This window comes from Phyllobates terribilis, unplaced genomic scaffold, assembly GCF_046119375.1.
Source record: "Phyllobates terribilis strain yellow unplaced genomic scaffold, ASM4611937v1 Scaffold_3__8_contigs__length_932513732, whole genome shotgun sequence".
NCBI lineage: Eukaryota > Metazoa > Chordata > Amphibia > Anura > Dendrobatidae > Phyllobates > Phyllobates terribilis.
In genome coordinates, this window is record NW_027362763.1 from 859,905,107 (window position 1) to 859,932,314 (window position 27,208).

A 27,208-nucleotide genomic window follows, 5' to 3' on the forward strand; every position below is an offset into this window, starting at 1 on the left:
CATGATTACTTCGAATTCTGACAATATGAGGGTCATGCTGCAGGTAGTGCAGCAAGAAGGCACTTATGTGTCTTGCGCATCTCGGAGCCCCAAAATTATTTTCCGGGCTAGATGCAGCTAAAAATTATTTTTAATTTTAAATCTGGTGAAGCTTATTATAGATGGCCTAATAGGATCAGTGCTGCACACTGCTACAAAGCCCAAATTATTTTCCAGTCAAGATACAGATAAACATGATTAGTAATTTGAAAGCTTAAAACGGTTGGTAGGGTGATTCTAACCAATCATCAAGCTTTTACTCTCCCCAGGATGACACAGGGGTAGAAAAGTCGTTTCGGATCCATGATTTGTTCATCTTTATGAACGTGAGTCTGTCTACATTATCAGTGGAGAGCCGCGTGCGCTTATCTGTCAGCACACCACCAGCAGCGCTGAACACACGTTCAGACAGAACGCTGGCTGCGGGGCATGACAAGATCTCCAAGGCGTAAGTGGGTAGCTCCGGCCATTTATCCAGATTGGAAGCCCAAAAAGAGCAAGGGTCCAGTGACACAGTCGTGGCTTCAATGTTTACTTGGAGATACTCCTGTACCATCGTCTCTAGGCGTTGACTATGTGTCAGACTTCTTGTCTCCTGTGGCCTTGCAAAGGATGGGCTAAAAAAGTGGTGAAATGATTCCGCAAAATTGATGTTACCAGCAGATACTGTGGTTCTGTTACGGTTTGAGTGCTGAACACTTGACGGTCCCACGGTTGGCAAGTTGGAACTGTGAGATTCACTACGTGCACCACTGGTATTTTGTGGAAAAGCACATGTAAGATTCTGCAACAGTCTCTGCTGATACTCCTGCATGCGTGCATCCCTTTCTATGGCAGGAATAATTTCTGCAAATTTACTTTTGTACCGGGGATCTAACAGTGTGGCAACCCAGTAGTCAGGATTATTTCTAATTCTCACAATTCGAGGGTCATGTTGCAGGTAGTGCAGCAAGAAGGCACTCATGTGTGTTGCGCATCCAGGAGCACCAAGTCCCTGTTGTGTTGGTGGCGAGGTAACAATCATGCTTCCTTCCTCTGTCCTCTCTCCCCAACCTCGCACAACAGAAATGTGATCAAGGTCTCCCTCATCTGATGAGTCTTCCATCAGTTCGTCCTCCACTTCTTCCTGGGCTCCTGCACCTTCCTCACTAGTTTGGCTGCTACCATGCGCCCTGGTAAAATCATCTCCCCCACCCTCACATGCCTGCCGCCTTGGTGCTGCCGACCGTCTGGACCTTGCAGATGTTAGCCCTTCCGCATACAACTCCTCCTCCTCTACTTCCTCCACCTCCTCTTGTGCCACCACCTGACTCCGAATTCTGTTTAACATGTGCTCCAGCATGTAAATCACTGGAATAGTCATGCTGATAATGGCATCGTCAGCACTAAACATCTTCGTCGCCATTTCAAAACTGTGCAGAAGGGTGCATAGGTCCCTGATCTGAGACCACTCCTCCAGCGTGATTTGCCCCACCTCTGAATCTCGTTGGCCCAGGCTATACGTCAGAACGTATTGCACCAGGGCTTGTCGGTGCTGCCACAGTCGCTGCAACATGTGCAGAGTTGAATTCCACCGGGTAGGCACATCGCATTTTAGCCGGTGAAGTGGCAGGCCCAACGACTTCTGTAGAGATGTAAGTCGCTGAGCTGCGGGATGCGAACGGCGGAAGTGAGCACACAGCGACCGTGCCCTCTGCAGAAGGCCATCTAGTCTGGGATAGTGGGCTAAAAATTGCTGGACAACCAGGTTCAACACGTGAGCCATACAAGGCACGTGTGTGACATTGCCCCGGCGAAGGGCCGCACCCAGGTTTGCAGCATTGTCGCACACGGCCTTCCCTGGTTTCAGGTCCAGTGGAGACAACCATTCATGAAATTGGTTCTCCAGAGCTGACCACAACTCCTCAGCTGTGTGACTCACATTTCCCAGACATTTCAATGTAAAAACCGCCTGATGACGTTGAGCCCTACTGCCAGCATAGTAAGGAGGTGTGCAGGATCCCTTCTGCGCAGTTAGAAAGCTTGTGGCATGACCAGACAGGCTTTGGGTGCAGGTGGAAGACCGAGAGGAGGTTGAGGAGGCAGAAGCAGTGGAGGAACTTTGACATAAAGAGGATTGACGCACAACTCGTGGGGACGGCAAGACTTGGACAGCAGCCCCTTGTCCTGCTGTCACCATAGTTACCCAGTGCCCAGTCAGCGACATGTAACGCCCCTGTCCATGCCTACTCGTCCAAGTGTCTGTGGTGAAATGCACCCTGTCACACACAGAGTTTCTCAAAGAAGCGGTGATGTTGTGTGCGACATGCTGGTGGAGCGCAGGCACACCTTTCTTTGAGAAGTAGTGCCGACTGGGCATCTGGTACTGGGGCACTGCGACGGACATAAGGTCTCGAAAATCCTCTGTGTCCACCAGGCGGAAAGGCAGCATTTCTGTAGCCAAGAGCTTGCAGATGGTGAAATTCAACCTCTTAGCTTTCTCATGGCTAGGAGGAAATGGTCTTTTACTTGTCCACATCTGAGGGACCGAGGGCTGGCTATTGTGCTTAGACGGGGTTGATAAGGGTGTCCCCGGCAAACTGCCGGTCTGTGAGGAAGATGCAGGCGGACATGTTAGGTTGCCTTGATCCAAAGGTGGTGCTATCGATGTCGGACAGCGCTCAAGACCAGCTGGTGTTACCACCTCCAAAGAAAATGATGACCTGCCAATCACGCTGGCTGTTGCGGGTAAAGAGGTGGCAGGTCTGCGCCCCAAAACAGGTGTGACTGCTGTCCCCCCAGTCACAGAGGATGAAGAGGCCGCGGATGCACAAGATATGGCAGACGGTGGTTGGCCCGGCCGGCTAGGCCGCATTGTAGCACACTGAGCTTCCCACTGCAACTTATGCTTCATGTCCATGTGCCGGTTCATGCATGAAGTACTCAAACTATGTATTTTTTGGCCTCTACTTAGCTTTTGCTGACAAATGTTACAGATAACACGAGTTGGGTCATCTTTATCGATCTGAAAAAATGCCCAGGCTATGCAAGGCTTAGCACCCATGCGACCTGAAGAGCCACCACGACTTGTGGTGAGAGGCAGAGTTGTGTTTGAGGATGCAGTTGTTGACGTGCTTCCAGTACTACGTCTCTGTCCAGGAAGGCGCAACCTGACCTCGTCGTCACTAGCATCTTCCTCCACCTCCTCTGCTGACCTCATCTCTTGGCTGACTGTGGGTTGACAGTAAGTGGGATCTCCGACCTCATCATCATCACCCTGTGCGTTATCACACCCGTCGTCCTCAGAGCCAACCTGTTCCTGCCCTGACGAAAAACTAAAGTTGTCGCTCCAATCAGGTATTTGAGTCTTATCATCGTCTTCCTCATTGTCTCCACCAACAGGAGTTACAGTTTGGGAATGAGGGTCTACATTATGGTCAGAACCTTCTGCGTCTGGTCCTGGATCCGACTCATAAAGATTCTGGGCATCAGTGCAGATCATTTCCTCGTCTGGATTCACAGAAGCGCTGGAGTCGACCTCTGATTCCCAGGCTATAGTATGAGTAAACAGCTCTGCAGACTCAACCATCTGTTCTACCTCATACTCAGACGGGCAGCTGGAGATTTGGGAGCTGTGAGGAAGCAAGTGCGATTTGGGTGACACCTTTGAGGACTGGAGTATTTGTGATGTTGAAGTTGATGTGGAGGAGAGCCCACTTAAAGGAGCACTTGATATCCGTTGAAGCACCTGCTGTTTTTGTGCCTCATCTGGAATTTGTAGCGATTGGCGTGGCCGTAAGAAAGGGATCTTATCACATTGTCCGCTAAAAGAAGTAGACATTTTAGTTTGGCTGGAAGATGGTCTTTCTTCTGCACCTACCCCACGGACACAACCTTTTTTCCCCTTCCCAACACGCCTATTCCCCTTTCCACCAGCAGCAGGCCTTTTTCCACTCATTTTGGTGGTTAACTAATTCACAACTCTGGAGTTGTTTGCACAAAAAAACAATGGATGGTAACCGAGCAGAGCTGAGTGGCCAAACTGTGGTATTAGGCCAAAACTATTGGCTGGGTTAGATGCAGAAAAAAATTATTTTTAATTTGCAACCTGATGGAGGTCAGTATAGATGGACTAATAGACCAAGTCCCACACACCGCTAGAAGCCCAAATATTTTTTCAGAGCTAGATGCAGAAAATTTTTTTATTCAATTTGCAACCTGATGGAGGTCAGTATAGATGGACTAATAGACCAAGTCCCACACACTGCTAGAAGCCCAAATATTTTTTCAGAGCTAGATGCAGAAAAAAATTATTTTTAATTTGCAACCTGATGGAGGTCAGTATAGATGGACTAATAGACCAAGTCCCACACACCGCTAGAAGCCCAAATATTTTTTCAGAGCTAGATGCAGAAAATTTTTTTATTCAATTTGCAACCTGATGGAGGTCAGTATAGATGGACTAATAGACCAAGTCCCACACACTGCTAGAAGCCCAAATATTTTTTCAGAGCTAGATGCAGAAAAAAATTATTTTTAATTTGCAACCTGATGGAGGTCAGTATAGATGGACTAATAGACCAAGTCCCACACACTGCTAGAAGCCCAAATATTTTTTCAGAGCTAGATGCAGAAAAAAATTATTTTTAATTTGCAACCTGATGGAGGTCAGTATAGATGGACTAATAGACCAAGTCCCACACACCGCTAGAAGCCCAAATATTTTTTCAGAGCTAGATGCAGAAAAAAATTATATTCAATTTGCAACCTGCTGGAGGTCAGTATAGAAGGACTAATAGAACAAGTCCCACACACTGCTAGAAGCCCAAATATTTTTTCAGAGCTAAATGAAGAAAAAAATTATTTTTAATTTGCAACCTGATGGAGGTCAGTATAGATGGACTAATAGACCAAGTCCCACACACTGTTAGAAGCCCAAATATTTTTTCAGAGCTAGATGCAGAAAAAAATTATTTTTAATTTGCAACCTGATGGAGGTCAGTATAGATGGACTAATAGAACAAGCCCCACATGCTGCTAGAAGCCCAAATATTTTTTCAGAGATAAATGAAGAAAAAAATTATTTTTAATTTGCAACCTGATGGAGGTCAGTATAGATGGACTAATAGACCAAGTCCCACACACCGCTAGAAGCCCAAATATTTTTTCAGAGCTAGATGCAGAAAAAAATTATATTCAATTTGCAACCTGCTGGAGGTCAGTATAGAAGGACTAATAGAACAAGTCCCACACACTGCTAGAAGCCCAAATATTTTTTCAGAGCTAAATGAAGAAAAAAATTATTTTTAATTTGCAACCTGATGGAGGTCAGTATAGATGGACTAATAGACCAAGTCCCACACACTGCTAGAAGCCCAAATATTTTTTCAGAGCTAGATGCAGAAAAAAATTATATTCAGTTTGCAACCTGATGGAGGTCAGTATAGATGGACTAATAGAATGATGCTATGCCCAAAAGATTTTACTTCACTAGGTGCAGTAAAAAAATTGGTATTCTATACACAGGTGGTATATCTTGCAACACAGATAGGCTACTCCACTGACTAACACACTCTGCAATAGGCCAAAAAGGATTAGCTTTGCTAGATTCAGCCAAATGCTGTGAAAAAAACTTGCACAGCACTGGCACAGACCTGCCTGGCAAAAACTGATAGGAACTGATGTAACCTAGTCCTGAAAAGGACTCCAATTACAATTAGTCTTTACTCCCACAATCTATCTATTTAAGAGCACAGACCTGCTTGATAAAAGTCGTAGGAAATGCTGTAACCTAGTCCTTAAAAGGACTGCAATCACAACTATTCCCTACTCCCAAGCTATCTGTATATTTGTGCGAAAATTGGCTTGAAATTAACAAGGTATAGCGCACACAGCAACAGCGGTGCCGTCTAACACGCAGCTGCAGCAGTGAGAAAATGGTGGCGACGGGGAAAATGGCTTGGTCTTATAGGGCAAGGACATGTGACATACACTGCCAATCACACATGCCCTTGCTTGTGTGAAAAAAAGCACTTCGCTCCGTGTGTGCGCTGCTGATAGGCTGACAGATTGCACCTCCCCACTGCAAATGCGGGAAAGAGAAAAAAAAATGGAGATCTTCATTGTTCCTGCAGAGATCCATCCCCTGCCCCTCCCCCCGCCCCGCTGTACACTCAAACTGCGTATTAACATTAATTTTCATCATTACTGAGAAAAAATCCAGTTATGATTTTGGTGCACGAACAGTTATCGAACATAACCTCGAACAGCCGAATTTTTCTCAAATTGTTCGTGTTCGCCGACCGGCTCGAACACCGCCCAAAACAGCTCGAATTTGAGATTGGCGAACAGTTCGAGTAGAATAACGCTCATCTCTATTTATAATATGTTCAAATCATGAATTTCTTAAGCTGATATGTAATCATGTTTTTTACGCATACATTGGTATTGTGTTATTGAATGAAATATGCCTGACAATTGTTCTGTGCATTAGTTATAGGTACATTTTTTACGTTGTTTTCCAGGTCTTGTAAAAAAATTATGAACAAAAAGTGTTGTATAACCAAAAATTATTGCTCATCTTATAAATCATCCATGATTCCAATGCCGCTGTTTCGGTAATACCATCAGCCTTTGTTATGTGGCCTGCAGTGTGATGTTGCGTGCATGAATTATAGGTACATTTTAAGTTGTATAGGATTTTTAAGAAATGGACACAGAGGAGGGAATACTCAAAATTATTACTCACCTTGTAAATCTTCATGTAATTTCCAGTGCCGCTGGTCCATTTGTCCTGCTGGTCCTTGTTAGAGTAGCCTGCTGCAATTAAATCCCAAGAATACCATCGGGACAGATATGACTGGTCATTGGCCAATGCAGTCATGCAGCATAGTATCATCACTGGTGAAGCCAGGGATTGGCCGTAGCTGTATCCTGTGCATGGTCAGCTCAAAAGTCATGCAAAACAGTTTTCAAAGACCAGCGGGACCATTATATCACAATCTGCTAGCTGCAGGAAATGTTTAGGTAAATTCTACCTATTTGTCAGTCTGACACATTCCCTGATTTGTGGCCAGTGTTGAAAAATTTTGAGCAAATTTTAAGTTCAACATAAGCCCATGTTACTACACAGTTCAAAGCCTAGAGGAGTACAATAGGCGAATGTTACATTAATATGAGCTTTCCTAAATTATAAGCAAATGGATTAACCTTTTTTTTTTGCCTAATATGGCAGAAACCACACTTCTCTTGGAGATGGAAAGGACAGCTAGAGGGGTTATGGAGGAGGCTGATGTTTTTTAGATGTTTTTGCTGAGTGTGCGTGATCTATTTGCTCATAATTTAGAAAAAGTAGTTGAGAAGTAAATGAAATACAAGTCTTTTTATAAAGCAGAGTAAAGAGTTAAAATAAAGATTCATAAATTTAATTATTTACGTTTTAAGACCGAAATATCAAAAGAATTGACATTGTCCTTTTTGATAATAAGATAAAATAATAGGATATTAAAAATTATTCCTCAAGGTAGTATAAGTAACCCTTTTTAAGCTTCTAAATCTGTTATAGGTCTATAATGTTCTAATTATGAATTTCTAAAGCTGATATGTTACCATGTTTTTTTCTCATACATTGGTATTGTGTTATTGAATGAAATATGCCTGACAATTGTTCTGTACATAAGTAATAGGTACATTTTTTAAGTTGTTTTCCAGGTCTTGTAAAAAAATAATGTACAGAAAGTGTTGTATAACCAAAAATTGTTGCTCATCTTATAAATCATCCATGATTCCAATGCCGCTGCTCCGGTAATACCATCAGCCTTTGTTATCTGGCCTGCAGTGATGATGTTGCGCGCATGAATTATAGGTACATTTTAAGTTGAATAGGATTTTTAAGAAATGGACACAGAGGGTAGAATACTCAAAATTATTACTTAACTTGTAAATCTTCATGTAATTTCCAGTGCCGCTGGTCCATTTGTCCTGCTGGTCCTTGTTAGAGTTGCCTGTTGCAATTAGATCCCCACAATACCATTGGGACAGATATAACTAGTCATTGACCAATGCAGTCATGCAGCATAGTATCATCACTGGAGAAGCCAGGGATTGGCAGTAGCTGTAACCTGTGTATGGTCAGCTTAAAAGTCATGCAAAACAGTTTTCAAAGACCTGCGGGACTATTATATCAACAATCTGCTAGCTGCAGGAAATGTTTAGGTAACTTCTACCTATTTGTGAGTTTGACACATTCCCTGCTTTGTGGCCAGTATTGAAAAATTTTGAGCAAATATTAGGTTCAACATAAGCCCATGTTACTACCCAGTTCAAAGCCTAGACGAGTACAATAGGCGAATGTTACATTAATATGAGCTTTCCTAAATTATAAGCAAACCACACTTCTCTTCGAGATGGAAAGGACAGCTAGAGGGGTTATGGTGGAGGCTGATGTTTTCTAGATGTTTTTGCTGAGTGTGCGTGATCTTTTTGCTCATAATTTAGAAAGAGTAGTTGAGAAGTAAACTAAATACAAGTCTTTTTATAAAGCAGAGTAAAGAGTTAAAATAAAGATTTATAATTTTAATTATTTACGTTTTAAGACTGAAATATCAAAAGAATTGACATTGTCCTTTTTGATAATAAGGTAAAATAATAGGGTATTAAAATTTTTTCCTCAAGGTAGTATAAGTAACCCCCTGACGAAGGACTTTGCGTCCGAAACGCGTGTTGGGGAGCGCTCCGCATTCAGTTCCTGGACTGCTTATCAGGTACATTATGCCGCTTTTCTTCCTTTTTCTCCCATTATGAGACCTTTACAACTACTTCTTTTTACTTCAGAGGTGGCCCCACATTAGGTGCTTTTACATTCAGCAACATAGCAACATTATTATTTTTGTGTCCGTTTGGTGTGCATGTTCACTAACATTAGCACATGCTTTATATTATATGTTAGTGTTATATATTTTTTTTGCATAACTGGTGGGCACATTGCACTATGTAGTGCGCATCTAAATTGGCACCTCTTTTCATCTACACAGAATAATTTTTTCATACTTTTCTTCATGATGTTGTAATATGACAGGTCATCATGTTCTATATGGCCTGGCGGTCATCGTTTCTATTTTTCTTATCTGTTGTATAGACATTGTTTTTATGCATATTTGGTATTTGATGTACTAGTTCTTGATTTATTATTGTGAATGTGGGCATTCCTGTGCTTGTTGTGCCATTGTAACCATTTCTGTAATAAAGGTTTTGTATTCATGGATTCAAATATGTCATGCTCATAATTGGACCCTACGTTCGGTGATTCTCTTGGTTGCTCCTTGTTAGAGTTGCCTGCTGCAATTAGATCCCAACCATACCATTGGGACAGATATGACTAGTCATTGGCCAATGCAGTCATGCAGCATAGTATCATCACTAGTGAAGCCAGGGATTGGCGGTAGCAGTAACCTGTGCATGGTCAGCTCAAAAGTCATGCAAAACAGTTTTCAAAGACCAGCGGGACCATAATATCAACAATCTGCTAGCTGCAGGAAATGTTTAGGTAAATTCTACCTATTTGTGAGTCTGACACATTCCCTGCTTTGTGGTCAGTATTGAAAAATTTTGAGCAAATTTTAGGTACAACATATGCACATGTTACTACCCAGTCCAAAGCCTGAGGAGTACAATAGGCGAATGTTACATTAATATGAGCTTTCCTAAATTATATGCAAATGGATTAACCTTTTTTTTTTGCCTAATATGGCAGAAACCACACTTCTCTTGGAGATGGAAAGGACAGCTAGAGGGGTTATGGAGGAGGCTGATGTTTTTTAGATGTTTTTGCTGAGTGTGCGTGATCTATTTGCTCATAATTTAGAAAAAGTAGTTGAGAAGTAAATGAAATACAAGTCTTTTTATAAAGCAGAGTAAAGAGTTAAAATAAAGATTCATAAATTTAATTATTTACGTTTTAAGACCGAAATATCAAAAGAATTGACATTGTCCTTTTTGATAATAAGATAAAATAATAGGATATTAAAAATTATTCCTCAAGGTAGTATAAGTAACCCTTTTTAAGCTTCTAAATCTGTTATAGGTCTATAATGTTCTAATTATGAATTTCTAAAGCTGATATGTTACCATGTTTTTTTCTCATACATTGGTATTGTGTTATTGAATGAAATATGCCTGACAATTGTTCTGTACATAAGTAATAGGTACATTTTTTAAGTTGTTTTCCAGGTCTTGTAAAAAAATAATGTACAGAAAGTGTTGTATAACCAAAAATTGTTGCTCATCTTATAAATCATCCATGATTCCAATGCCGCTGCTCCGGTAATACCATCAGCCTTTGTTATCTGGCCTGCAGTGATGATGTTGCGCGCATGAATTATAGGTACATTTTAAGTTGAATAGGATTTTTAAGAAATGGACACAGAGGGTAGAATACTCAAAATTATTACTTAACTTGTAAATCTTCATGTAATTTCCAGTGCCGCTGGTCCATTTGTCCTGCTGGTCCTTGTTAGAGTTGCCTGTTGCAATTAGATCCCCACAATACCATTGGGACAGATATAACTAGTCATTGACCAATGCAGTCATGCAGCATAGTATCATCACTGGAGAAGCCAGGGATTGGCAGTAGCTGTAACCTGTGTATGGTCAGCTTAAAAGTCATGCAAAACAGTTTTCAAAGACCTGCGGGACTATTATATCAACAATCTGCTAGCTGCAGGAAATGTTTAGGTAACTTCTACCTATTTGTGAGTTTGACACATTCCCTGCTTTGTGGCCAGTATTGAAAAATTTTGAGCAAATATTAGGTTCAACATAAGCCCATGTTACTACCCAGTTCAAAGCCTAGACGAGTACAATAGGCGAATGTTACATTAATATGAGCTTTCCTAAATTATAAGCAAACCACACTTCTCTTCGAGATGGAAAGGACAGCTAGAGGGGTTATGGTGGAGGCTGATGTTTTCTAGATGTTTTTGCTGAGTGTGCGTGATCTTTTTGCTCATAATTTAGAAAGAGTAGTTGAGAAGTAAACTAAATACAAGTCTTTTTATAAAGCAGAGTAAAGAGTTAAAATAAAGATTTATAATTTTAATTATTTACGTTTTAAGACTGAAATATCAAAAGAATTGACATTGTCCTTTTTGATAATAAGGTAAAATAATAGGGTATTAAAATTTTTTCCTCAAGGTAGTATAAGTAACCCCCTGACGAAGGACTTTGCGTCCGAAACGCGTGTTGGGGAGCGCTCCGCATTCAGTTCCTGGACTGCTTGCTTATCAGGTACATTATGCCGCTTTTCTTCCTTTTTCTCCCATTATGAGACCTTTACAACTACTTCTTTTTACTTCAGAGGTGGCCCCACATTAGGTGCTTTTACATTCAGCAACATAGCAACATTATTATTTTTGTGTCCGTTTGGTGTGCATGTTCACTAACATTAGCACATGCTTTATATTATATGTTAGTGTTATATATTTTTTTTGCATAACTGGTGGGCACATTGCACTATGTAGTGCGCATCTAAATTGGCACCTCTTTTCATCTACACAGAATAATTTTTTCATACTTTTCTTCATGATGTTGTAATATGACAGGTCATCATGTTCTATATGGCCTGGCGGTCATCGTTTCTATTTTTCTTATCTGTTGTATAGACATTGTTTTTATGCATATTTGGTATTTGATGTACTAGTTCTTGATTTATTATTGTGAATGTGGGCATTCCTGTGCTTGTTGTGCCATTGTAACCATTTCTGTAATAAAGGTTTTGTATTCATGGATTCAAATATGTCATGCTCATAATTGGACCCTACGTTCGGTGATTCTCTTGGTTGCTCCTTGTTAGAGTTGCCTGCTGCAATTAGATCCCAACCATACCATTGGGACAGATATGACTAGTCATTGGCCAATGCAGTCATGCAGCATAGTATCATCACTAGTGAAGCCAGGGATTGGCGGTAGCAGTAACCTGTGCATGGTCAGCTCAAAAGTCATGCAAAACAGTTTTCAAAGACCAGCGGGACCATAATATCAACAATCTGCTAGCTGCAGGAAATGTTTAGGTAAATTCTACCTATTTGTGAGTCTGACACATTCCCTGCTTTGTGGTCAGTATTGAAAAATTTTGAGCAAATTTTAGGTACAACATATGCACATGTTACTACCCAGTCCAAAGCCTGAGGAGTACAATAGGCGAATGTTACATTAATATGAGCTTTCCTAAATTATAAGCAAATGGATTAACCTTTTTTTTTTGCCTAATATGGCAGAAACCACACTTCTCTTGGAGATGGAAAGGACAGCTAGAGGGGTTATGGAGGAGGCTGATGTTTTTTAGATGTTTTTGCTGAGTGTGCGTGATCTATTTGCTCATAATTTAGAAAAAGTAGTTGAGAAGTAAATGAAATACAAGTCTTTTTATAAAGCAGAGTAAAGAGTTAAAATAAAGATTCATAAATTTAATTATTTACGTTTTAAGACCGAAATATCAAAAGAATTGACATTGTCCTTTTTGATAATAAGATAAAATAATAGGATATTAAAAATTATTCCTCAAGGTAGTATAAGTAACCCTTTTTAAGCTTCTAAATCTGTTATAGGTCTATAATGTTCTAATTATGAATTTCTAAAGCTGATATGTTACCATGTTTTTTTCTCATACATTGGTATTGTGTTATTGAATGAAATATGCCTGACAATTGTTCTGTACATAAGTAATAGGTACATTTTTTAAGTTGTTTTCCAGGTCTTGTAAAAAAATAATGTACAGAAAGTGTTGTATAACCAAAAATTGTTGCTCATCTTATAAATCATCCATGATTCCAATGCCGCTGCTCCGGTAATACCATCAGCCTTTGTTATCTGGCCTGCAGTGATGATGTTGCGCGCATGAATTATAGGTACATTTTAAGTTGAATAGGATTTTTAAGAAATGGACACAGAGGGTAGAATACTCAAAATTATTACTTAACTTGTAAATCTTCATGTAATTTCCAGTGCCGCTGGTCCATTTGTCCTGCTGGTCCTTGTTAGAGTTGCCTGTTGCAATTAGATCCCCACAATACCATTGGGACAGATATAACTAGTCATTGGCCAATGCAGTCATGCAGCATAGTATCATCACTGGAGAAGCCAGGGATTGGCAGTAGCTGTAACCTGTGTATGGTCAGCTTAAAAGTCATGCAAAACAGTTTTCAAAGACCTGCGGGACTATTATATCAACAATCTGCTAGCTGCAGGAAATGTTTAGGTAACTTCTACCTATTTGTGAGTTTGACACATTCCCTGCTTTGTGGCCAGTATTGAAAAATTTTGAGCAAATATTAGGTTCAACATAAGCCCATGTTACTACCCAGTTCAAAGCCTAGACGAGTACAATAGGCGAATGTTACATTAATATGAGCTTTCCTAAATTATAAGCAAACCACACTTCTCTTCGAGATGGAAAGGACAGCTAGAGGGGTTATGGTGGAGGCTGATGTTTTCTAGATGTTTTTGCTGAGTGTGCGTGATCTTTTTGCTCATAATTTAGAAAGAGTAGTTGAGAAGTAAACTAAATACAAGTCTTTTTATAAAGCAGAGTAAAGAGTTAAAATAAAGATTTATAATATTAATTATTTACGTTTTAAGACTGAAATATCAAAAGAATTGACATTGTCCTTTTTGATAATAAGGTAAAATAATAGGGTATTAAAATTTTTTCCTCAAGGTAGTATAAGTAACCCCCTGACGAAGGACTTTGCGTCCGAAACGCGTGTTGGGGAGCGCTCCGCATTCAGTTCCTGGACTGCTTATCAGGTACATTATGCCGCTTTTCTTCCTTTTTCTCCCATTATGAGACCTTTACAACTACTTCTTTTTACTTCAGAGGTGGCCCCACATTAGGTGCTTTTACATTCAGCAACATAGCAACATTATTATTTTTGTGTCCGTTTGGTGTGCATGTTCACTAACATTAGCACATGCTTTATATTATATGTTAGTGTTATATATTTTTTTTGCATAACTGGTGGGCACATTGCACTATGTAGTGCGCATCTAAATTGGCACCTCTTTTCATCTACACAGAATAATTTTTTCATACTTTTCTTCATGATGTTGTAATATGACAGGTCATCATGTTCTATATGGCCTGGCGGTCATCGTTTCTATTTTTCTTATCTGTTGTATAGACATTGTTTTTATGCATATTTGGTATTTGATGTACTAGTTCTTGATTTATTATTGTGAATGTGGGCATTCCTGTGCTTGTTGTGCCATTGTAACCATTTCTGTAATAAAGGTTTTGTATTCATGGATTCAAATATGTCATGCTCATAATTGGACCCTACGTTCGGTGATTCTCTTGGTTGCTCCTTGTTAGAGTTGCCTGCTGCAATTAGATCCCAACAATACCATTGGGACAGATATGACTAGTCATTGGCCAATGCAGTCATGCAGCATAGTATCATCACTAGTGAAGCCAGGGATTGGCGGTAGCAGTAACCTGTGCATGGTCAGCTCAAAAGTCATGCAAAACAGTTTTCAAAGACCAGCGGGACCATAATATCAACAATCTGCTAGCTGCAGGAAATGTTTAGGTAAATTCTACCTATTTGTGAGTCTGACACATTCCCTGCTGTGTGGTCAGTATTGAAAAATTTTGAGCAAATTTTAGGTACAACATATGCACATGTTACTACCCAGTCCAAAGCCTGAGGAGTACAATAGGCGAATGTTACATTAATATGAGCTTTCCTAAATTATAAGCAAATGGATTAACCTTTTTTTTTTGCCTAATATGGCAGAAACCACACTTCTCTTGGAGATGGAAAGGACAGCTAGAGGGGTTATGGAGGAGGCTGATGTTTTTTAGATGTTTTTGCTGAGTGTGCGTGATCTATTTGCTCATAATTTAGAAAAAGTAGTTGAGAAGTAAATGAAATACAAGTCTTTTTATAAAGCAGAGTAAAGAGTTAAAATAAAGATTCATAAATTTAATTATTTACGTTTTAAGACCGAAATATCAAAAGAATTGACATTGTCCTTTTTGATAATAAGATAAAATAATAGGATATTAAAAATTATTCCTCAAGGTAGTATAAGTAACCCTTTTTAAGCTTCTAAATCTGTTATAGGTCTATAATGTTCTAATTATGAATTTCTAAAGCTGATATGTTACCATGTTTTTTTCTCATACATTGGTATTGTGTTATTGAATGAAATATGCCTGACAATTGTTCTGTACATAAGTAATAGGTACATTTTTTAAGTTGTTTTCCAGGACTTGTAAAAAAATAATGTACAAAAAGTGTTGTATAACCAAAAATTATTGCTCATCTTATAAATCATCCATGATTCCAATGCCGCTGCTCCGGTAATACCATTAGCCTTTGTTATGTGGCCTGCAGTGTTGATGTTGCGTGCATGAATTATAGGTACATTTTAAGTTGTATAGGATTTTTTTTTTTTCAATTCTTTATTTTAATTTTGCAATACAGGAAAAATACTGTGCAACACAGAGACACATGTTGATGCTAAATGTAAATAAGACAAAATCACTGCAATGCACAGACTAAGGGTATGTGCCCACGATGCAGAAATGAAGCAGAAAATTTCTGCAGCATTTCTGCATCTCCCTGGCAGAAAAAACGCATGCAGATTGTGCATGCGTTTTTCCTGCAGAATACATGCGGAATACATGCGGATTCACATGCATATCCACATGCGTTAACGCATGTGTTTCCGCATGCGGACTGACAATCACTTTCCAGGCGATAGCATCACTTGGAAAGTGCTTGACAACTAGGTCACACTATATAAATCCATGCAACCGGCATGGATTTACACAGTGTGACCGTAAAAATAAAAAAAATAAAGCTATACTTACCTCCGATGCCGCCGCGTGTGCTGTCGCGCTCCTTCCTGGTTCCTTCCTGGCTTGCCGGCATCTCGCGAGACAGGATGCTGTCACATGACCGTGACGTCATCTCAGGTCCTGGAAGGAGAAGCGCTGCAGGTGTCGCCGGACAGGTGAATATAAACTTTATTTTTTATTTTATTCTTTTTTTTACAGGTACAATGGTACCCAGGTCTGGATGAGAGTCTTCTCTCCTCCAGAACTGGGTACCATCCGAACATTGAAAAGTATATTATCCGCTTGTACAAATGTACAGACACGGATTCTATGCGTCTCAATGCAAGTCAATGGCGGCGCTTCCGCTGCGCTTCCCCAAAATTAATGAACATGCTGCAGATTTATGAGCGCTGCAGAAACGCTGCGGAAAAATCCGCAGCATGTGCATTGACATTGCGGAATGCCATTGGTGGGGTGCAGATTACCATGCATTTTGGATGCGTTTCCGCTGCGGAAATTCCGCATGAAAAATGCATCGTGTGCACGCAGCCACAATACAGAAAATACAGTATTTAACAATTTTCTCTTAACAAGCAGAGAAATAATATTAATCAAAACAGTTCAAAGCATTCCCAATTACAGGAGATTATCAATAAAGCATAGCTCATTCCTAAAAATTAAGTAATTCTAGAGCTATACCGACATTAAGTATACATTAGAGAAATCTGCAATTTTCGTCCCTCACTAGACCAATAACCAAAGGGCAACATACTCCCAATTCACCCTACCAGAATTGGCTATATATGTGAAAGGTTAGTATTGTGATACACAACACCTGAACAAGGATTTGATACTCAACTGACCACTGTGGCACCCCCCAGACACCCGCGGACTAAGAAACAGCACCTCCTATATATTGTATCCACGGGGCCCAGATCCTCTTAAACTTCTCATGCGTCCGGGAATCCCAACTCGCCAGTTCCTCCAGCCTAAATAGGTCTCTCATTTTACATTTCCACTCATCTAAAGTTGGTGGGGTTTGCTGCTTCCACTTGAGTGCTATCAATTGTTTCGCAGCCCCTAACATCAATGGGGCCAACTCATGCTTTTTAGGGTGGAAGTTATTTGTAGAAAGGGACAAAAGCATTTCTACTGCTGTCAAATCCGCAACAAGTAGTTTGAGAAAACGCATAATCCCCATAACCTCAGACCAAAATTGTCGAAGAACCGGACAGTACCAAAAGACATGGGGCTAAGTACCTCGTGACCCCTCACACCTCCAGCATTGAGGAGAACTAGTTAGTCCCAAATGATAAAGTTTATCCGGTGTGTAGTACCAACGCGAGAGCAATTTGTACGCCATTTCCTGAGACACCACACACCGTGAAAAACCATGTGAATCGAGACATATCATTTGTTTGTCTTTTGGGCAGAGTTGGATGTTCAATTCAGATTCCCAAGAGTGTAAGAATATCGGTGGGGCATTATCTGTCATTTTTGCGAGATTTGAGTAAGGTTTAGAAACAATTTTTGGAACAAGATGATTAACTTTTGTTAGAATCTCAAGCCAAAGCCAATTAGTGTGGGGTTGAGGTAGTTTTGTGATCAAGTTCATATAGTGGGCAATATGTGAGTGTTGTAGAAAATTGAGAGGGCGTTTACCCGCAGCCAATGGCCAACCGTTAACACACGGAATTTTTCACTGAAGCAGATGTGAAATGGGTTTAAGTGGTAAGGAGGACCACAGATCGTAAGGATCTGTAAAATCCGGAGAGAAGAGGTAAGGTAGAAGTCCCATAGGTATTTTATTTAGAAAATTACAAGATGGTGCTTGGATTGGAATCAATGCACGTCTGGTTTGTAGAGTGGCTAGGAGAATGTCTCCCAGTCCCTCTCTAGGAAGGGGGCAGTCTGTCCATAAATATTTCAATGCATGTTTTCCCAAAAGTTGCATTTCAATGGGCAAATCATGACCTTTTTCCGCCCATCTTATTCATTTTAGCCAGTTAGCCAGGAGAATGGCCTGGTGATAAGAAACTAAGTTAGGTAAACCCACACCTCCCCCGCATTTTGAGCGCATCAAGAGTTTCAAAGGTAATCTGGCTTTTTTATATTTCCAAACAAATTTGGCTATTAATTGATTGAGAGAGCATATAAAAGAAACGGGAGTTGAATTGGGATCATATTCATCACATAAAAAATCTTGGGAAAAACATAAGACTTAAACACGTTAACTCTGCCGAGCCAGGACTGGAGAGGAGTATTATAGGAGTGTAGGAGAGTTTCAGTTTGATCTATCAGAGGGAAGAAAATATGTTGGAAAAGTGTACTGGCATCATCTGTTATATATATCCCAAGATATTTCAGTTTGTGCTGTTGCCATTTAAAAGGGGCAAGGCCCTTCAAGATTTGTATGTCCTTTTTGGCAGCCGATATGTTCAGTGCTTCAGATTTATCCAGGTTGATCTTAAAGTTGGAGAGTTCTCCAAATAGGGAGAAAAGCTCCAAAATCTTTGGGACTGCTATTTTTGGGTTGGACAAGAGGAGCAAGAGGTCGTCCGCAAAGGCAGCCGCCTTCAACTCTAAATGGTTGATCTTCAACCCCTCAATCCCAGGCTGTTGTCTGATTGCTTGGATAAAAGATTCCATCACTAGAACAAATAAAGAAGGAGAGAGAGGGCAACCCTGCCTGGTACCATTATTGATATTAAAGGGCGCAGATAAAATCCCATTCACCCTGACCCTAGCCGTAGGGAAAGTATACAGTGACATGATTGCGTCTATGAAAGGCGGGGTAAAGGCGAACCTCCACAAAACACATGCCATAAAACGCCAACTGTTACGGTCGAATGCCTTTTCAGCATCTGTGGAGAGTAATATAAGCGGCTGACGGTTGTGTTTGGCATAAGAAATCGCCTGTAAGACTTTAATGGAATTGTCCTTTCCCTCTCTTCCACGAACAAAACCAGCCTGATCAGGGTGAACTAGGTCTGCCAACACTAAGTGTATTCTATTGGCTAAAATTTTTGCCCATAGTTTAAGGTCCGCGTTCAACAAGGAAATAGGGCAATAGCTGCTGCATATAGTGCCGTCTCTTCCCTCCTTAGGGAGCACAGTGATATGTGCCTCTAGAGCCTGTGGTGGGGGTACCGAACCTGAGAGGAAGAGGTTAAACAATTCAACCAGATGAGGAACGAATACCTCCGCAAATGTCTTGTAATATATGATGGGGAAGCCATCTGGACCGGGGGTCTTTCCACTAGGGGTAGAGGCAAGTGCTTCCTCGACCTCACGAGAGGAAATTGGGGCAAGTAGGACAGAATGACCCGAAGCAGAGATCTCTGGTAGCGCAAGAATAGAGAGAAAATCATGTATGCGGTGGAGTGCTGTAGGAGGGTCAGACATGGAATCATGGGGGTTTAGGTTATACAGGGAGTGATAATATGTGCAGAAGGCTTTCGCTATCCCTTCTGATTCCGAAATTACTCCCCCCCCCCTCAGATAGAATCTGCCTGATGAAGCATTTGTCCCTCTGTGCCTTTAGCATTCTGGAAGTAAGCTTGCTACCTCTGTTACCGTGTACATATATTTTTTGCTTGCAACGCTCATACATTTTAGCTGAGCGTACATTAAGTACGTCCTTTAGTTTTTCTCTCAATTCTCTCAACTCTGTTCGGATGCTGTCGGTTTTTTGTTTTTTTTATGTAAACGCTCCAAAACATTAATTTGATGCAAAAGAGAGAAAATTTATTTTTCTCTTTTCTTTTTTATGCAGGAACCCAGGGAAATTAGTTCGCCCCTTAAGACAGCTTTATGGGCTTCCCATACCATGGGGGTAATTTTCCCATTGACCTTATTCTCCCTAAAGAACCTTTGCAGTGAGGAGGCAATCTGGGAAACATTATCAGCATTACCTAAAAGAGTTTCATTCAGACACCAAGAGGGAGTGTGTTGCGATAAAGAATCTATTTTAACCGAAAGGAAGATCGGGGCATGATCCGATAGTGTTATGGATCCAATTGAAGCAGAAGTAATCAATTTAATGGCCAAGGATTGAACTAATAAATAATCTATTCTGTGATACGTGTCATGAGGGGAAGAATAAAACGTATAGTCCTTTTCGTTGGGGTGGGCTAATCTCCAGGGATCTAATAAGTGGATAGTTTGCAATTTATTAATCAATTTTCTCCGGTCTTTATGGGAGATTTTAGACTTCCCTGAGGAACAGTCTAGGTTTGGTAGAAACGTCAAATTAAAGTCTCCCCCAAAAATGAATAGTCCCTCCATGAATAGTGAAAGAGTGTCCAAAGTGTTGAACAACCAGTCCACCTGTCCCTGGTTCAGAGCATAAACGTTTGCAAATGTAATTGGGATATTAGTCAGAAAACCCTTCACGAAAACATATCTGGCCTCCGAGTCCATGATGCTATCTTTTTAGGTGAAAGGAAGACCCCTCTTTAAGGCTATACTGACCCCCTTAGAAGCCGACCTTGGACAGCTATGGAACCAAGTTGGGTATTTAGAAAAGGACATGTTGGGAGATCTACCCCTCTTAAAATGGGTTTCCTGGAAAAAAATTACCTGGGAGTAAGCTTTATTCAGAAGGGACAAGATCTGGCTACGTTTGGAGGGGCTATTCAGTCCCTTCGTGTTGAGGGACGCCACAGTGAGTGAGCCTTTCCCAGCGCCACTAGCCATATTCAGATATATCATCGGTGAACTCAATCTGCAAAATAGACCTGTAGTGGGAATGAAACAAATTCAAAACAGAATTATATACATAAACATAAATAGTCTCATCTTCTGCAGGGGGGGGGGGGGGTGTAAAGACCCAATTGTTGAACATGAGTTTCTTAGCAACCAAGTGGTGTACAAATATAGATTAGGTAATATTCTCGTATAACAAGAGAATGACCTATACACATTTAGCTAACAACTATAAACCAGAAAGAATTAGTCAGCGATAGGCACAGCCCTACACCTTTAAGTACCACACCAAAAATCAGAAGAGACCAAAGACCGCGAACTTCCAGTTGTTCTAGAAAAAGGAACGAGCGGACTCCACCATGACCTAATACCCCTGAGGGGAAAAGGACAGCATGAGCAATCAGTCTCGAAGTCCAGTTAAAGAAAGGTGATAGTCATATTCATGTGTGTTGTTGTACACTCGCTTGCTTTTTGGCCTTAGGTGAAGTCAGTTTTTTTTGTTTGACCAGTCGTCGGGCTTGTCAAGCCGTGGAATGGGCAAACCGATGTCAAGTGGCATCCACGAGGGAATGGAAATGGGGTTCATTTGTAAAGGTTCCCAGGCTGCTTCCAGGTCTTCCGGGGTGCGAATGATGATCTGACGATCTTCTTTAGTGATACCCACTCCAAAGGGAAACAACCACCTGAATCGTAGACCTTGGCCTAATATTGCATCTGTCAATGGTTTGAGGATTTTTCTCTTGACCAGTGTAGCTGGGGAGATATCTTGGAAAATTTGAAAGTTGACGTCTCCATACGTCAAGGGTGATTTTTCCCTTGCTCCAGACAAAATGGCAACCTTGTCGACATAGCTGAGGAGACCACAAATTATATCCCTTGGGCGTTCATTAGGTTTGGGTTTTGGTCGAAGAGCCCTATGAACCCTTTCGATGATAACTGCATCCGCCCTTTCAGCACCCAGTATAGCCGTGAATATTTCTTTGGACACCTTTTTAAGGGATTCAGGAGCAAACGACTAGGGGATGCCGCGAGGTGCACATTTTTTCTCCTGTTCCTGTTCTCCTGGTCCTCTATTGCCATATAAACGGAATTAAGATGTTTCTGGTGGACTAGGATATGGTCACCAAGGGTATTAGAAGCATCTATTAAGTCAATCTGTGTGTTCTCAAGTGTTTCAACCTTATGCCCTATATGTCTTACATCAGATCTAAGTTCAGCCAATTCCTTGAGCAAGGGTTGAATAGTAGATTCCAGCAAAGATTTCATATAAGACCTAGAGAGGAGCTGAGTCTTCCGAAGTGGACCCGCAGTCCGAGTCACCTGGGCCTTCGTCAGAGAGATCATTAGCCACTGAAGACTCCTCATTACGGTCTTTCTGTTTGTCTGAAGGTTGCTGCATTCCCAATTTTTTTTTTTAGGAATTTATCCAAGTCTCCCTTAGATGTGGTAGACAGAGTTGAAGAGGTTTAACGTTGAAGGCTTTTTGTCCGTATTTTTTGATCTGTGCGAACCATTATAAGGTGGCTGATTACGGGCGGCTGTAGACACCACTTAGTTGCATCGAAAAAGTCAATATATCAGCATATTTATGCGGCTTTGGGCATAATTATGAAATTTATAAACCCAGCATTGTAGAAATGTAGTAACCAAGTTTTTCCCGCAGGTGGAGCTCACACTCCACAAATTGTTGATGCCCAGCACGTAGTCAGCTTATTATTGCCTCAGACACTGTGGACTGCTTCCCAACTTGTAGTTAGGGGAATAAAAAATAATCAATTCGAATGTTCCTAGGGTTCAGATGATTATGAGATGAAGCCAAAGTCTTAGCAAGTTTCTCTCCAGACACTTGGGGGTTAACCGAGACCTCAGCTTAAGGGAACAGCAACAGGAGCCGAAGCACCAGTATGATGGCGCCTCTCCCGCTCCTTGGGCTTTGTGGGCGGAGCTGTACAGAGGAAGATGGCGCCAGACTCCCGCACTCCAGGGCAAGCAGAGACAACCACCACCAGGACTCACACACTGTTCCCCCTCTGTCTGTCGCTGGCACGGAACCCCGGGCACCAACCGGAAACCCCAGCACCGTTCAAGGAGCGATGTCAGGTATGTCATCACCGCCCTCTTGTCCTGTGCTCACCAGGAAGCTCGGGCCCTGCAGCCGCCCTCCGCGCCGGTTCTCCTTGATTGCTGGTGGACCAGTTGGTACAATCTCCCAGGGACTCCTGGAGCTGCACGTCTCACAGCCACGCCGGCGGTTCACCTGATGCGGCACAGGCGTTACAGGCCGGGCGGGGAGCTCCGCAACCACTCCAGCCACGCTGCACCAAGGTCTCCTCAAAGTCCTCCTCGCTCTTCCCAGCCAACACCGATGTGAAAATGATCCGGTGTCTCCACAGAGAGGTCACTAGGGGTTACAGCTTTTTAAAATAATAAAAAAGCCCGGTTTTTAGAGCTTTTCGTGACCTTGGAGCAGGAGCACTGATCAAACACATCCAGCCATGCCAGAGCCCAGGCCACGCCACCCAAGTTGCATAGGGTTTTTAAGAAATGGACACAGAGGAGGGAATACTCAAAATTATTACTTACCTTGTAAATCTTCACGTAATTTCCAGTGCTGCGGGTCCATTTCTCCTGCTGGTCCTTGTTAGAGTAGCCTGCTGCAATCAGATCCCAACAATACCATCGGGACAGATATGACTAGTCAATGGCCAATACAGTCATGCAGAAAAGTATCATTACTGGTGAAGCCAGGAATTGGCAGTAGCTGTAACCTGTGTATGGGCACCTCAAATGTTATGCAAACCAGTTTTCAAAGACCAGCGGGACCATTATATCAACAATCTGCTAGCGGGAGGAAGTTTTTTAGGTAAATTCTACCTATTTGTGAGTCTGACACATTTCCTGCTTTCTGGTCAATATTGAAAAATTTTAAACAAATTATAGGTTTAACATATGCCCATGTTACTACCCAGTTCAAAGCCTAAATGAGCCTAAATGAGTACAAAAGGCGAATGTTACATTAATATGAGCTTTCCTAAATTATAAGCAAATGGATTAACCTTTTTTTTTGCCTAATGTGGCAATTTAGGAAAAGTAGTTGAGAAGTAAATGTAATGCATGTCTTTTTCTAAAGCAGAGTAATGAGTGACAATAAAGATTTATAATTGTAATTATTTAAGCTTTAAGACCGAATTATCAAAAGAAGTGATATTATCCTTTTTGATAATAAGGTAAAATAATAGGGTATTAAAAATTATTCCTCAAGGTAGTATAAGTAACCGTTTTTAAGCTTCTAAATCTGTTATAGGTCTATAATGTGTTCTAATCAAGAATATCTAAAGCTGATGTGTTACCATGTTTTTTACTCATACATTGGTATTGTATTATTGAATGAAATATGCTTAACCATTGTCCTGGTACATTTTTTCAGTTGTTTTCCAGGACTTGTAAAAAAATCATATACAAAGACTATTGAATAACCAATAATTATTACTTATCTTATAAATCATCCATGATTCTAATGACGCCACTTCGGTAATGTCATCATTCTTTGCTAAGTGGTCTGAAGTGATGTTCTGTGCATGAATTATAGGCACATTTTAAGTTGTATAAGATTTTTAAGAAATGGACACAGAGAAGGGAATACTATTGCTTATCTTGTAAATCTTAATGTAATTTCCAGTGCAACAGGCCCATTTGCTCTGCTGGTCCTTGTTAGAGTAGCCTACGGCAATTAGATCCCAACAATACCATCGGGACAGATATGACTAGTCATTGGCCAATGCAGTCATGCAGCATAGTATCATCACTGGTGAAGCCAGGGATTGGCGGTAGCTGTAACCTGTGCATGGTCAGCTCAAAAGTCATGCAAAACAGTTTTCAAAGACCAGCGGGACCCTTATATCAACAATCTACTAGCGGCAGGAAATGTTTAGGTAAATTCTACCTATTTGTGAGTTTGACACATTCCCTGCTTTGTGGCCAGTATTGAAAAATTTTGAGCAAATTTTAGGTTCACCATAAGCCCATGTTACTACCCAGTTCAAAGCCTAGAGGAGTACAATAGGCGAATGTTACATTAATATGAGCTTTCCTAAATTATAAGCAAATGGATTAAACTCTTTTTTTGGCCTAATGTGGCAGAAACCACACTTCTCTTGGAGATGGAAAGGACAGCTAGAGGGGTTATGGAGGAGGCTGATGTTTTTTAGATGTTTTTGCTGAGAGTGCGTGATCTATTTGCTCATAATTTAGAAAAAGTAGTTGAGAAGTAAGTGAAATACAAGTCTTTTTATAAAGCAGAGTAATGATTTATAATAAAGATTCATAATTTTAATTATTTACGTTTAAGACCGAAATATCAAAAGAATTGACATTGTCCTTTTTGATAATAAGGTAAAATATTAGCGTATTAAAAATTATTCCTCAAGGTAGTATGAGTAACACTTTTTAAGCTTCTAAATCTGTTATCGGTCTATAATGTGTTCTAATCAAGAATATCTAAAGCTGATGTGTTACCATGTTTTTTACTCATTCATTGGCATTGTGTTATTGAATGAGATATGCCTAACCATTGTCCTGGTACATTTTTTCAGTTGTTTTCCAGGACTTGTAAAAAAATCATATACAAAGTCTATTGAATAAGCAATAATTATTACTTATCTTATAAATCATCCATGATTCTAATGACGCCACTTCGGTAATGTCATCATTCTTTGTTAAGTGGCCTGAAGTGATGATGTTCTGTGCATGAATTATAGGCACATTTTAAGTAGTGTTGAGCCACCCCCGTAGTGTTCGAGTTCGGTTCGGTTCGTCGAACACCCGTGTGTTCGCCGAACTGTTCGTCGAACTGTTCGTCGAACACCTTCGAACACCGTTAAAACCAATGGCAGGCAAACAAAAACACATAGAAACACATAGAAAACACCTTCAAAGGTGTCCAAAAGCTGACAAACTGCTCAGAAGACACAACTAACACATGGAAAAGTGACAAGTACATATAGTCATGCGAAAAGAAAAGAGGTGGAGGAGTAAAAGGAGGGGGAGACACAGATATAGGCATGTCATGCCCTTCTAAAATCCAAAAAGTGACAAGCCGACACGGCCAGTCCGCTCCTGCCCGTGCCACCTCCGTGTCGCCGGGTTTGTGCCAGAGCCGCGGTGAACCCTGACGGCCAGCCCCCCTCTCCCAATACTGGTGCCTGTCCGCTGGTGGGTCGAGCGAGCCCCCCTGTGGTGGAGGCAGCTCTAAGCTTTTTAATTTAAATTGTCTCTCTAATTTGAATGAATACACTTTAAATCCATTTACAAGGATCTATTGGAGGGCAAGTCTCATGCCAGCAGCCGCGTAATTCCAGCTCCAGTAGCGTCCACTAAAGCTGCTGCAGTTAAAAAGCTTTTATAAGGATCGAGCTCGGCTGTCCACTGCAAGGCATCCTACTGCCAGTCCCAGCCCCTATGCCTTGGGGTGCCTCCTGATGCTCTTCACTGAGTATCCCGTGGTCCTGAAGCATTTCCTTTGAAAAAATTAAGTGGCCAAACTACAGGTGGTGTAGCTTACTTAACAGCCGGGATAATCCGCTGACTAGCAGACACTGCTACTAGGCACAAAGTATTTCCTGGGCTAGATGCAGTTAAAAATTTGTAATTAGATACTCTCGTTGGATGCTGAGAAAGCATTCCATAGAGTCTCCTGGCACGCCATATATGATTCTCTTAAAAAGCTTGGGGTAGGGGTCTAGGGGACCCTTTTATAGCCAAAATCACGGCCCTGTATCGCAATACGTCACCTAGGCTGAAGATAAATGGAACTGTAGCACCCTGAGGGCTCGGTTGCTACAGAGGTATTGCACCTCACCCAGAGGTGTGATATCTCACTCTCAGGTAAGGATGGAGTGTGGATCAGGACCCGACACCTGCATGCATTACACCACATTGCCGTGGGGCAGGGCGACCAATATGCCCCTGAGATGGACACGACAGTCCCTGTCCCTGGCTGGAGTGGGGGGAGGGAACACTGAGGAAGGGGAACCCTGTAGTGCAGGAGCAGGGAGGAAGCAGTTCCTGGGTGCATTGAGAAGGGAGTATAAAAGGTGGACACCATCTTAGTTCAGTGCAGAGAAGTCTGAGCAGAAGTGACATGGAGCAGGGGCTCTGCATGAGCTCTGCTCCGGAGGCGGGCCTAGTAACAGAGGCCCAGGCCTGGAAGAGGGAGAAGGAAGGAAGAGGAGCGGAGAAGGCTCCAGGAACGAGGAACGAAGGGATCCCAGGGGTGCGGACGGGCGATTCGCCACCGCACGCCCGAATCCACCTGCATGGAGGGATCAGGCCAAACGGGGAGACCGGTCCCCGAAACTATTGGAGGCAGGAAACGACCCTCAGCTAGAAACCGGAGGCTGTGACATTTTATGTGGCGCAGCCCCTCGCTACACCCGCTGGGAAGGCACCACATAGGGTCAGGGAAACTGGCGCCAAGTTTACCAAGAGGAGGCCCGAGGCAGCCGGACAGAAGGGTTGGTAAGAAAGGTCAGACAAAGGACACACAAAGGGGGTCCTGTGAAGTGCTCCAAAGTTATCTGGGAGTTGTCTGAGCCCCTCACCTGGTGAGCACAGTACGACGTGGGCAGCCGTTACCTGCAGACGTAG